The sequence below is a fragment of the Patagioenas fasciata genome, unplaced genomic scaffold, assembly GCF_037038585.1.
Source record: "Patagioenas fasciata isolate bPatFas1 unplaced genomic scaffold, bPatFas1.hap1 Unplaced_6, whole genome shotgun sequence".
In the NCBI taxonomy this organism is placed as follows: Eukaryota; Metazoa; Chordata; class Aves; order Columbiformes; family Columbidae; genus Patagioenas; species Patagioenas fasciata.
In genome coordinates this window covers 1,872,653-1,885,051 of record NW_027288778.1, presented here as the reverse complement: position 1 = coordinate 1,885,051, position 12,399 = coordinate 1,872,653, and the positions used below count along the sequence as shown (strand labels likewise).

Sequence of the window (12,399 nt, the reverse complement as noted above, 5' to 3'; positions counted from 1 at the left end):
ACGTGAATACTTCATATAAAAGCGGGAGATCACGAGGATCTCGTCCCTTTTCCTTCCCTTTTGCCTTTTTCCTTCCCTTCTGCTCATGGCCGACATCAGGAGAGGACCTTGCTGGTCGTCCCTGCGAACGGAGGCCAGTGAGAGACTGAATCCAGCTCCGGTTGGCTGCAGAGTCTGATCCAGGACTTTGGGTGCTGGCTCTGCAGTTGCTCAGACTTACAAGATTGGTTTTGTATATTTGTATCATTTTCTCTGTTCTCATCAGTAGCATCAGTAAAACATCTTGAACTTTTCCAGCTCTCTCCCCTCTGTGCTTCTTCCCCTCCCGATCGCCTGTGCTGAGTGGGAAGCGGGGAGAGGGAGGGGCAGAAGGGGGAATTGGGGGGGGGAGAGGAGGTTGACAACACATCTGCCAGGGTTTGATTGTCACCCCGCAATCTTAACCCTCGACAGGGACAAAGGGGGTCCTGGGATGTCACAATGGGCCCTGGGGACAAAGGGCGGTCGCCAGGATATCACAATGGGCTCTGGTGACAATGGGGTCCCCAGGATGTCACAATGGGCCCTGGGGACAAGTTGGGGTCCCCTGAAATTCACAATGGGCCCTGGGGACAAAGAGGGCTCCCCAGCATATCACAATGGGCCCTGGGGACAATGGGGGGTCCTGGGACGTCACAATGAGCCCTGCGGACAAGGGTGGTACCCAGGACGTCACAATGGGCCCTGGGGACAAGGGGGGGTCCCCAGGATGTCACAATGGGCCCTGGGGACAAAGAGCGTCCCCAGCATGTCACAATGGGCCCTGGGGACAAAGGGGGTCCCCACGGTATCAGAATGGGCCCTGGGGACAAAGGGGAGTCCCCTGAATGTCACAATGGGCCCTGGGGACAATGGGGGGTCCTGGGATGTCTCAATGAGCCCTGCGGACAAGGGTGGTACCCACGGTGTCACAATGGGCCCTGGGCACAACGGGGGGTCCCCATAGTGTCACAATGGGTCCTGGGGACAATGGGGGGTCCTGGGACGTCACAATGGGCCCTGGGGACAAGGGGGGGTCCCCAGGATGTCACAATGGGCCTTGAGAACAAGGGGGTCCCCCAGATATCACAATGGGCCCTGGGGACAATGTAAGGTCCTGGGCTGTCACAATGGATCCTGAGGACAAGGGGGGACCCCAGGATGTCACAATGAAGTCTTGGGACAAAGGGGGTCCCCAGGATGTCACAATGGGCCCTGGGGACAAAGGGGGTCCCCACGGTGTCAGAATGGGCCCTGGGGACAAGGGGGGTCGCCTGAATGTCACAATGGGCCCTGGGGACAATGGGGGGTCCTGGGATGTCACAATGGGCCCTGGGCACAAGGGGGGGTCCCCAAAGTGTCACAATGGACCCTGGGGACAAGGGGGTGCCGAGGATGTCACAATGGGCCCTGGGGACAATGGGGGGTCCTGGGACCTCACAATGGGCCCTGAGGACAATGGTGGGTCCCCTGAATGTCAAAATGGGCCCTGGGGACAAAGGGGGGTCCGCAGGATGTCACAATGGGCACTGGGGACAAAGGGGGGGTCCCCATGGTGTCACAATGGGCCCAAGTGACAAGGAGGGTCCCCACGGTGCCACGATGGGTCCTGGGGACAAGGGCGTCCCCCAGATGTCACAATGGGCCCTGGGGACAATGGGAGGCCCCAAGGTGTTCAGAACGAGCCCTGGGGACAAAGTGGAATCCTGGGATGTCACAATGGCCCCCAGTGACAAAGGGGTTCCCCATGGTGCCACAATGGGCCCTGGGGACAAAAGGGGTCCCCAGGATTTCACAATAGCACTGGGGACAAAGGGGGGTCGTGGGATGTCACAATGGGCCCTGGGGACAAGGGAGATCCCCATGGTGTCACAATAAGCCCTGGGGACAAAGGGTAGTCCTGGGACATTTCAATGGGCCCTGGGGACAAAGGGGGGACCCCAGGATGTCACAATGGGCCCTGGGGACAAAGGGGGGTCCCCATGGTGTCACAATGGGCCCTGGGGACAAGGGGGTCCCCCAGATATCGCAATGGGCCCTGGGGACAAAGTAAGGTCCTGGGCTGTCACAATGGACCCTGAGGACAAGGGGGGTCCCCCAGATGTCACGATGGGCCCTGGGGACCAGGGGGGGTCCTGGGATGTCACAATGGGCCCCAGTGACAAAGAGGGTCCCCTGGATGTCACAATGGTCACTGGGACAAGGTGGGGTCCCTATAGTGTCACAATGGGTCCTGGGGACAAGTGGGGTCCCCTGAAAGTCACAATGGGCCCTGGGGACAATGTGGGGTCCTGGGATGTCACAATGGGCCCCAGTGACAAACGGGGGCCCCTGAATGTCACAATGGGCCCTGGGGACAATGGGGGGTCCTGGGACGTCACAATGGGCCCTGGGGACAAGGGGGGGTCCCCAGGACATCACAATGGGCCCTGGGGACAAAGAGGGGTCCCCTGAATGTCACAATGGGCCCTGGGGACAAGGGGCTGCAGTGGATGTTACAATGGGCCCTGGGGACAATGGGGGGTGTCCAGGATGTGAGAATGAGTCCTGAGGACAAGGGGGTGTCCCCATGGTGTCACAATGGGTCCCTAGTGACAAGGAGGGGTCCCCATGGTGTCACAATAGGCCCTGGGGACAAAGTGGGGTCCAAGAATGTCACAATGGGCCCTGGGGACAAAAGGGGTTGCCATGGTGCCACAATGGGCCCTGGGGTCAAAGGGGGTCCCCATGGTGCTACAATGGGCCCTGGGGACAAAGGGGGGTCCTGGGATGTCACAATGGGCCCTGGGGACAAAGGGGTGCAGAGGATGTCACAACGGGCCCTGGGAGCAAGGGGGTGCCCAGGATGTCACAATGGGTCCTGGGGAAAATGGGGGGTGCCCAGGATGTCACAATGGACCCTGAGGACAAGCGGGGGTCTCCATGGTGTCACAATGGGCCCCAGTGACAAAGGGGGTCCCCTGAATGTCACAATAGGTCCTGGGGACAATGGGGGGTCCTGGGATGTCACAATGGGCCCTGGGGACAAGGAGGGATCCCCAGGATGTCAGAATGGGCCCTGGGGACAAAGAGGGGTCCCCTGAATGTCACAATGGGCCCTGGGGACAAGGGGGTGCAGAGGATGTCACAATGGGCCCTGGGGACAATGGGGGGTCCCGGGACATCACAATGGGCCCTGGAGACAAGGAGGGATCCCCAGGGTGTCACAATGGGCCCTGGGGACAATGGGGGGTCCTGGGATGTCACAATGGGCCCTGGGGACAAGGGTGGGTCCCCAGGATGTCACAATGGGCCTTGGGAACAAGGGGGTCCCCCAGATATCACAATGGGCCCTGGGGACAATGTAAGGTCCTGGGCTGTCACAATGGACCCTGAGGACAAGGGGGGTCCCTAGGATGTCACAATGAAGTCTTGGGACAAAGGGGGTCCCCAGGATGTCACAATGGGGCCTGGGGACCAGGGGGGGTCCCCAGGATGTCTCAATGGGCCCCAGTGACAAAGGGGGTCCCTATGGTGCCACAATGGGCCCTGGGGACAAAGGGGGTCCCCTGGATGTCACAATGGGCTCTGGGGATAAGGAGGGTCCCCAGGATGTCACAATGGGCCCTGGGGACAAAGAGCATCCCCAGCATGTCACAATGGGCCCTGGGGACAAAGGGGGTCCCCACGGTATCAGAATGGGCCCTGGGGACAAAGGGGGCTCCCCTGAATGTCACAATGGGCCCTGGGGACAATGGGGGGTCCTGGGATGTCACAATGAGCCCTGCGGACAAGGGTGGTACCCACGGTGCCACGATGGGTCCTGGGCACAAGGCGGGGTCCCCATAGTGTCACAATGGGTCCTGGGGACAAGTGGGGTCCCCAGGATGTCACAATGGGCCCTGGGGACAATGTGGGGTCCCCTGAATGTCACAATGGGCCCTGGGGACAAGGGGGTGCCGAGGATGTCACAATGGGCCCTGGTGGCAATGGGGGGTCCTGGGACCTCACAATGGGCCCTGAGGACAATGGTGGGTCCCCTGAATGTCAAAATGGGCCCTGGGGACAAAGGGGGGTCCGCAGGATGTCACAATGGGCACTGGGGACAAAGGGGGTGTCCCCTGGATGTCACAATGGGCCCTGGGGACAATGTGGGGTCCTGGGATTTTACAATGGGCCCCAGTGACAAAGGGGGTCCCCTAAATGTCACAATGGGTCCTGGGGACAATGGGGGGTCCTGGGACGTCACAATGGGCCCTGGGGACAAGGAGGGATCCCCAGGATGTCACAATGCGCCCTGGGGACAAGGGGGTGTCCCCAGGATGTCACAATGGGCCCTGCGGACAAGGGTGGTACCCACGGTGTCACAATGGGCACTGGGCACAAGGGGGGGTCCCTATAGTGTCGCAATGGGTCCTGGGGACAAGTGGGGTCCCCTGAAAGTCACAATGGGCCCTGGGGACAATGGTGGGTCCCCTGAATGTCAAAATGGGCCCCAGTGACAAACGGGGGCCCCTGAATGTCACAACGGGCCCTGGGGACAATGGGGGGTCCCGGGACGTCACAATGGGCCCTGGGGACAAGGAGGGATCCCCAGGATGTCACAATGGGCCCGGGGGACAATGGCGGGTCCTGGGACGTCACAATGGGCCCTGGGGACAAGGGGGGGTCCCCTGGATGTCACAATGGGCCTTGGGGACAAGGAGGGATTCCCAGGATGTCACAATGGGCCCTGGGGACAAGGGGGTGTCCCCAGGATGTCACAATGGGCCCTGCGGACAAGGGTGGTACCCACGGTGTCACAATGGGCACTGGGCACAAGGTGGGGTCCCTATAGTGTCACAATGGGTCCTGGGGACAAGTGGGGTCCCCTGAAAGTCACAATGGGCCCTGGGGACAATGTGGGGTCCTGGGATGTCACAATGGGCGCCAGTGACAAACGGGGGCCCCTGAATGTCACAATGGGCCCTGGGGACAATGGGGGGTCCCGGGACGTCACAATGGGCCCTGGGGACAAGGAGGGATCCCCAGGATGTCACAATGGGCCCTGGGGACAAGGGGGTGCCGAGGATGTCACAATGGGCCCTGGGGACAAGGGAGATCCCCATGGTGTCACAATAAGCCCTGGGGACAAAGTGGGGTCCTGGGATGTCACAATGGGCTCTGGGGACAATGGGGGTCCTGGGACGTCACAATGGGCCCTGGGGACAATGGGGGTCCCCACGGTGCCACGATGGGTCCTGGGGACAAGGGCGTCCCCCTAGATGTCACAATGGGCCCTGGGGACAATGGGGTTGCCCAGGATGTCACAATGGACCCTGGGGACAAAGGGGGGTGGGCAGGATGTCACAATGGGCACTGGGGACAAAGGTGGGGTCCCCATGGTGTCACAATGGGTCCCCAGTGACAAGGAGGGTTCCCCATGGTGTCACAATAGGCCCTGGGGACAAAGTGGGGTCCTAGAATGTCACAATGAGCCCTGGGGACAAAGGGGGGTCCTGGGATGTCACAATGGGCCCTGGGGACAAGAGGGGATTCCTAGGATGTCACAATGGGCCCTGGGGACTAATGTGGTCCCCACGGTGTCACAATATGTCCTGGAGACAAAGAGGGGTCCCCAGGATGTCACAATGGGCCCTTGGGACAATGGGGTTCCTGGGATGTCACAATGGGTCCCCAGTGACAAAGGCGGTCCCCAGGATGTCTCAATGGGCCCTGAGGACAATGGGAGGTCCCCATGGTGTCACAATGGGTCCCCAGTGACAAGGGAGGTCTCCACAGTGCCAGGATGGGTCCTGGGGACAAGGAGGTCCCCAGGATGTCACAATGGGCCGTGGGGACAAAGAGGCTCCCCAGGATGTCACAATGGGACCTGGGGACAAGGGGGTCCCCAGGAACTCACAATGGGCTCTGGGGACAATGGAGGTTCCCCAGGATGTTCACAATAGGCCCTGAGGACAAGGGGTGGTCCCCATGCTGTCACAATGGGTCTCCAGTGACAAGGGGGTCCCCAAGGTGTCACAATGGGCCCTGGGGACAATGAGGGGTCCTGGGACGTAACAATAGGCCCTGGGGACAAGGGGGTTCCCCACAGTGTCACAATGGGCCCTGGGGACAAACGGGGTCCGCACGGTGTTACAATGGTCCCGGGGGACAAAGGGGGATGCCCAGGGTGTCACAAAGGGCCCTGAGGACAAGGGGGGGTCCCCATGGTGTCACAATGGGTCCCCAGTGACAAGGAGGGTCCCCATGGTGTCATGATGGGTCCTGGGGACAAGGGGGTCCCCAGGATGTAACAATGGACCCTGGGGACAATGGGGGGTCCTGGGACGTCACAATGGGTCCCAGTGACATGGGGGTTCCCAGGATGTCACAATGGGCCCTGGGGACAAAGGGGGGTCCTGGGATGTCACAATGGGCCCCAGTGACAAAGGGGGTCCCCTGAATGTCACAATGGGCCCTGGGGACAATGGGGGGTCCTGGGACGTCACAATGGGCCCTGGGGACAAGGAGGGATCCCCAGGATGTCACAATGGGCCCTGGGGACAATGGGGGGTCCTGGGACGTCACAATGGGCACTAGGGACAAGAGGGGGTCCCCAGGATGTCACAATGGGCCCTGGGGACAAAGAGGGGTCCCCTGAATGTCACAATGGGCCCTGGGGACAAGGGGGTGCCGAGGATGTCACAATGGGCCCTGGGGACAATGGGGGTCCTGGGACGTCACAATGGGCCCTGGGGACACAGAGGGGCCCTAGGACGTCACAATCAGCCCTGGCGACAAGATGGGGTCCCCTGAGAGTCACAATGAGCCCTGGGAAGAGAGGGGGCTCCCAAGGACATCACAATGGGCCCTGGGAACAATGGGGGGTCCTGGGACGTCACAATGGGCCCCAGTGACAAAGGGGGTCCCCTGAATGTCACAATGGGCCCTGGGGACAATGGGGGGTCCTGGGACGTCACAATGGGCCCTGGGGACTAGGAGGGATCCCCAGGATGTCACAATGGGCCCTGGGGACAAGGGGGGGTCGCCAGGATGTCACAATGGGCCCTGGGGACAAAGTAAGGTCCTGGGATGTCACAATGGGCCCTGGGGACAAGGTAGGGTCCCCAGGATGTCACAATGGGCCCTGCGGACAAGGGTGGTACCCACGGTGTCACAATGGGCACTGGGCACAAGGGGGGGTCCCTATAGTGTCACAATGGGTCCTGGGGACAAGTGGAGTCCCCTGAAAGTCACAATGGGCCCTTGGGACAATGTGGGGTCCTGGGATCTCACAATGGGCCCCAATGACAAACGGGGGCCCCTGAATGTCACAATGGGCCCTGGGGACAATGGGGGGTCCTGGGACGTCACAATGGGCCCTGGGGACAAAGGGCGGTCCTCAGGATATCACAATGGGCCCTGGGGACAAAAGGTGGTCGCCAGGATATCACAATGGGCTTTGGTGACAATGGGGTCCCCAGGATGTCACAATGGGCCCTGGGGACAAAGAGTGTCCCCAGGATATCAGAATGGGCCCTGAGGACAAGTTGGGGTCCCCTAAATTTCACAATGGGCCCTGGGGACAAAGAGGGCTCCCCAACATATCACAATGGGCCCTGGGGACAATGGGGGGTCCTGGGACGTCACAATGGGCCCTGGGGACAAGGAGGGATCCACAGGATGTCACAATGGGCCCTGGGGACAATGGGGGGTCCTGGGACGTCACAATGGGCCCTGGGGACAAGGGGGGGTCCCCAGGATGTCACAATGGGCCCTGGGGACAAAGAGGGGTCCCCTGAATGTCACAATGGGCCCTGGGGACAAGGGGGTGCAGTGGATGTCACAATGGGCCCTGGGGACAATGGGGGGCGTCCAGGATGTGAGAATGAGTCCTGAGGACAAGGCGGGGTCCCCATGGTATCACAATGGGTCCCCAGTGACAAGGAGGGGTCCCCATGGTGTCACAATAGGCCCTGGGGACAAAGTGGGGTCCAAGAATGTCACAATGGGCCCTGGGGACAAAAGCGGTTGCCATGGTGCCACAATGGGCCCTGGGGTCAAAGGGGGTCCCCATGGTGCTACAATGGGCCCTGGGGACAAAGGGGGGTCCTGGGATGTCACAATAGGCCCCAGTGACAAAGAGGGTCCCCAGGATGTCACAATGGGCCCTGGGGACAAAGAGGGGTCCCCTGAATGTCACAATGGGCCCTGGGGACAAGGGGGTGCAGAGGATGTCACAATGGGCCCTGGGGACAAGGGTGGTACCCACGGGGTCACAATGGGCCCTGGGCAAAAGGGGGGTCCCCATAGTGTCACAATGGGTCCTGGGGACAATGGGGGGTCCCAGGACGTCACAATGGGCTCTGGGGACAAGGGGGGGTCCCCAGGATGTCACAATGGGCCCTGGGGACAAAGAGGGGTCCCCTGAATGTCACAATGGGCCCTGGGGACAAGGGGTTGCAGTGGATGTCACAATGGGCCCTGGGGACAATGCGGGGTGTCCAGGATGTGAGAATGAGTCCTGAGGACAAGGGGGGGTCCCCATGGTGTCATAATGGGTCCCCAGTGACAAGGAGGGGTCCCCATGGTGTCACAATGGGCCCCAGTGACAAAGGGGGTCCCCTGAATGTCACAATAGGTCCTGGGGACAATGGGGGGTCCTGGGACGTCACAATGGGTCCCAGTGACATGGGGGTTCCCAGGATGTCACAATGGGCCCTGGGGACAATGTGGGGTCCTGGGATGTCACAATGGGCCCCAGTGACAAAGGGGGTCCCCTGAATGTCACAATGGGCCATGGGGACAATGGGGGGTCCTGGGACGTCACAATGGGCCCTGGGGACAAGGAGGGATCCCCAGGATGTCACAATGGGCCCTGGGGACAATGGGGGGTCCTGGGACGTCACAATGGGCACTAGGGACAAGAGGGGGTCCCCAGGATGTCACAATGGGCCCTGGGGACAAAGAGGGGTCCCCTGAATGTCACAATGGGCCCTGGGGACAAGGGGGTGCCGAGGATGTCACAATGGGCCCTGGGGACAATGGGGGTCCTGGGACGTCACAATGGGCCCTGGGGACACAGAGGGGCCCTAGGACGTCACAATCAGCCCTGGCGACAAGATGGGGTCCCCTGAGAGTCACAATGAGCCCTGGGAAGAGAGGGGGCTCCCAAGGACATCACAATGGGCCCTGGGAAAAATGGGGGGTCCTGGGACGTCACAATGGGGCCCAGTGACAAAGGGGGTCCCCTGAATGTCACAATGGGCCCTGGGGACAATGGGGGGTCCTGGGACGTCACAATGGGCCCTGGGGACTAGGAGGGATCCCCAGGATGTCACAATGGGCCCTGGGGACAAGGGGGGGTCGCCAGGATGTCACAATGGGCCCTGGGGACAAAGTAAGGTCCTGGGATGTCACAATGGGCCCTGGGGACAAGGTAGGGTCCCCAGGATGTCACAATGGGCCCTGCGGACAAGGGTGGTACCCACGGTGTCACAATGGGCACTGGGCACAAGGGGGGGTCCCTATAGTATCACAATGGGTCCTGGGGACAAGTGGAGTCCCCTGAAAGTCACAATGGGCCCTTGGGACAATGTGGGGTCCTGGGATCTCACAATGGGCCCCAATGACAAACGGGGGCCCCTGAATGTCACAATGGGCCCTGGGGACAATGGGGGGTCCTGGGACGTCACAATGGGCCCTGGGGACAAAGGGCGGTCCTCAGGATATCACAATGGGCCCTGGGGACAAAAGGTGGTCGCCAGGATATCACAATGGGCTTTGGTGACAATGGGGTCCCCAGGATGTCACAATGGGCCCTGGGGACAAAGAGTGTCCCCAGGATATCAGAATGGGCCCTGAGGACAAGTTGGGGTCCCCTAAATTTCACAATGGGCCCTGGGGACAAAGAGGGCTCCCCAACATATCACAATGGGCCCTGGGGACAATGGGGGGTCCTGGGACGTCACAATGGGCCCTGGGGACAAGGAGGGATCCACAGGATGTCACAATGGGCCCTGGGGACAATGGGGGGTCCTGGGACGTCACAATGGGCCCTGGGGACAAGGGGGGGTCCCCAGGATGTCACAATGGGCCCTGGGGACAAAGAGGGGTCCCCTGAATGTCACAATGGGCCCTGGGGACAAGGGGGTGCAGTGGATGTCACAATGGGCCCTGGGGACAATGGGGGGCGTCCAGGATGTGAGAATGAGTCCTGAGGACAAGGCGGGGTCCCCATGGTATCACAATGGGTCCCCAGTGACAAGGAGGGGTCCCCATGGTGTCACAATAGGCCCTGGGGACAAAGTGGGGTCCAAGAATGTCACAATGGGCCCTGGGGACAAAAGCGGTTGCCATGGTGCCACAATGGGCCCTGGGGTCAAAAGGGGTCCCCATGGTGCTACAATGGGCCCTGGGGACAAAGGGGGGTCCTGGGATGTCACAATAGGCCCCAGTGACAAAGAGGGTCCCCAGGATGTCACAATGGGCCCTGGGGACAAAGAGGGGTCCCCTGAATGTCACAATGGGCCCTGGGGACAAGGGGGTGCAGAGGATGTCACAATGGGCCCTGGGGACAAGGGTGGTACCCACGGGGTCACAATGGGCCCTGGGCAAAAGGGGGGGTCCCCATAGTGTCACAATGGGTCCTGGGGACAATGGGGGGTCCCAGGACGTCACAATGGGCTCTGGGGACAAGGGGGGGTCCCCAGGATGTCACAATGGGCCCTGGGGACAAAGAGGGGTCCCCTGAATGTCACAATGGGCCCTGGGGACAAGGGGTTGCAGTGGATGTCACAATGGGCCCTGGGGACAATGCGGGGTGTCCAGGATGTGAGAATGAGTCCTGAGGACAAGGGGGGGTCCCCATGGTGTCATAATGGGTCCCCAGTGACAAGGAGGGGTCCCCATGGTGTCACAATGGGCCCCAGTGACAAAGGGGGTCCCCTGAATGTCACAATAGGTCCTGGGGACAATGGGGGGTCCTGGGACGTCACAATGGGCCCTGGCGACAAGGAGGGATCCCCAGGATGTCACAATGGGCCCTGGGGACAAAGAGGGGTCCCCTGAATGTCACAATGGGCCCTGGGGACAAGGGGGTGCAGAGGATGTCACAATGGGCCCTGGGGACAATGGGGGGTCCTGGGACGTCACAATGGGCCCTGGGGACAAGGGGGGGTCCCCAGGATGTCACAATGGGCCCTGGGGACAAAGAGGAGTCCCCTGAATGTCACAATGGGCCCTGGGGACAGGGGGGTGCAGTGGATGTCACAATGGGCCCTGGGGACAATGGGGGGTGTCCAGGATGTCAGAATGACTCCTGAGGACAAGGGGGGGTCCCCATGGTGTCACAATGGGTCCCCAGTGGCAAGGAGGGGTCCCCATGGTGTCACAATAGGCCCTGGGGACAAAGTGGGGTCCAAGAATGTCACAATGGGCCCTGGGGACAAAAGGGGTTGCCATAGTACCACAATGGGCCCTGGGGTCAAAGGGGGTCCCCATGGTGCTACAATGGGCCCTGGGGACAAAGGGGGTCCTGGGATGTCACAATGGGCCCTGGGGACTAAGGGGGTGTCCCCATGGTGCCACAACGGGCCCTGGGAGCAAGGGGATGGCCAGGATGTCACAATGGGTCCTGGGGAAAATGGGGGGTGCCCAGGATGTCACAATGGAGCCTGAGGACAAGCGGGGGTCTCCATGGTGTCACAATGGGCCCCAGTGACAAAGGGGGTCCCCTGAATGTCACAATAGGTCCTGGGGACAATGGGGGGTCCTGGGATGTCACAATGGGCCCTGGGGACAAGGAGGGATCCCCAGGATGTCACAATGGGCCCTGGGGACAATGGGGGGACCTGGGACGTCACAATGGGCCCTGGGGACAAGGGGGTGCAGAGGATGTCACAATGGGCCGTGGGGACAAGGGTGGGTCCCCAGGATGTCACAATGGGCCCTGGGGACAAAGAGGGGTCCCCTGAATGTCACAATGGGCCCTGGGGACAAGGGGGTGCAGAGGATGTCACAATGGGCCCTGGGGACAATGGGGGGTCCTGGGACATCACAATGGGCCCTGGGGACAAGGAGGGATCCCCAGGATGTCACAATGGGCCCTGGGGACAATGGGGGGTCCTGGGACGTCACAATGGGCCCTGGGGACAAGGGGGGGTCCCCAGGATGTCACAATGGGCCCTGGGGACAATGGGGGGTCCTGGGATGTCACAATGGGCCCTGGGGACAAGGGGGGGTCCCCAGGATGTCACAATGGGCCTTGGGAACAAGGGGGTCCCCAAGATATCACAATGGGCCCTGGGGACAATGTAAGGTCCTGGGCTGTCACAATGGATCCTGAGGACAAGGGGGGACCCCAGGATGTCACAATGAAGTCTTGGGACAAAGGGGGTCCCCACGATGTCACAATGGGCC

General features: G+C 61.3%; 1 long non-coding RNA gene across 1 annotated transcript in view; it reads right to left on the bottom strand.

Annotated features, from left to right (window-relative positions):
• Window positions 1-215: 215 nt before the first annotated feature.
• Window positions 216-12,399, bottom strand: part of LOC139826891 (uncharacterized) — a 49,640-nt gene continuing 37,456 nt past the window's right edge. Inside the window, exon 3 of the long non-coding RNA XR_011736999.1 lies at window positions 216-338. This is a non-coding gene — a long non-coding RNA (uncharacterized lncRNA). The remainder of the gene's footprint in view (window positions 339-12,399) is intronic.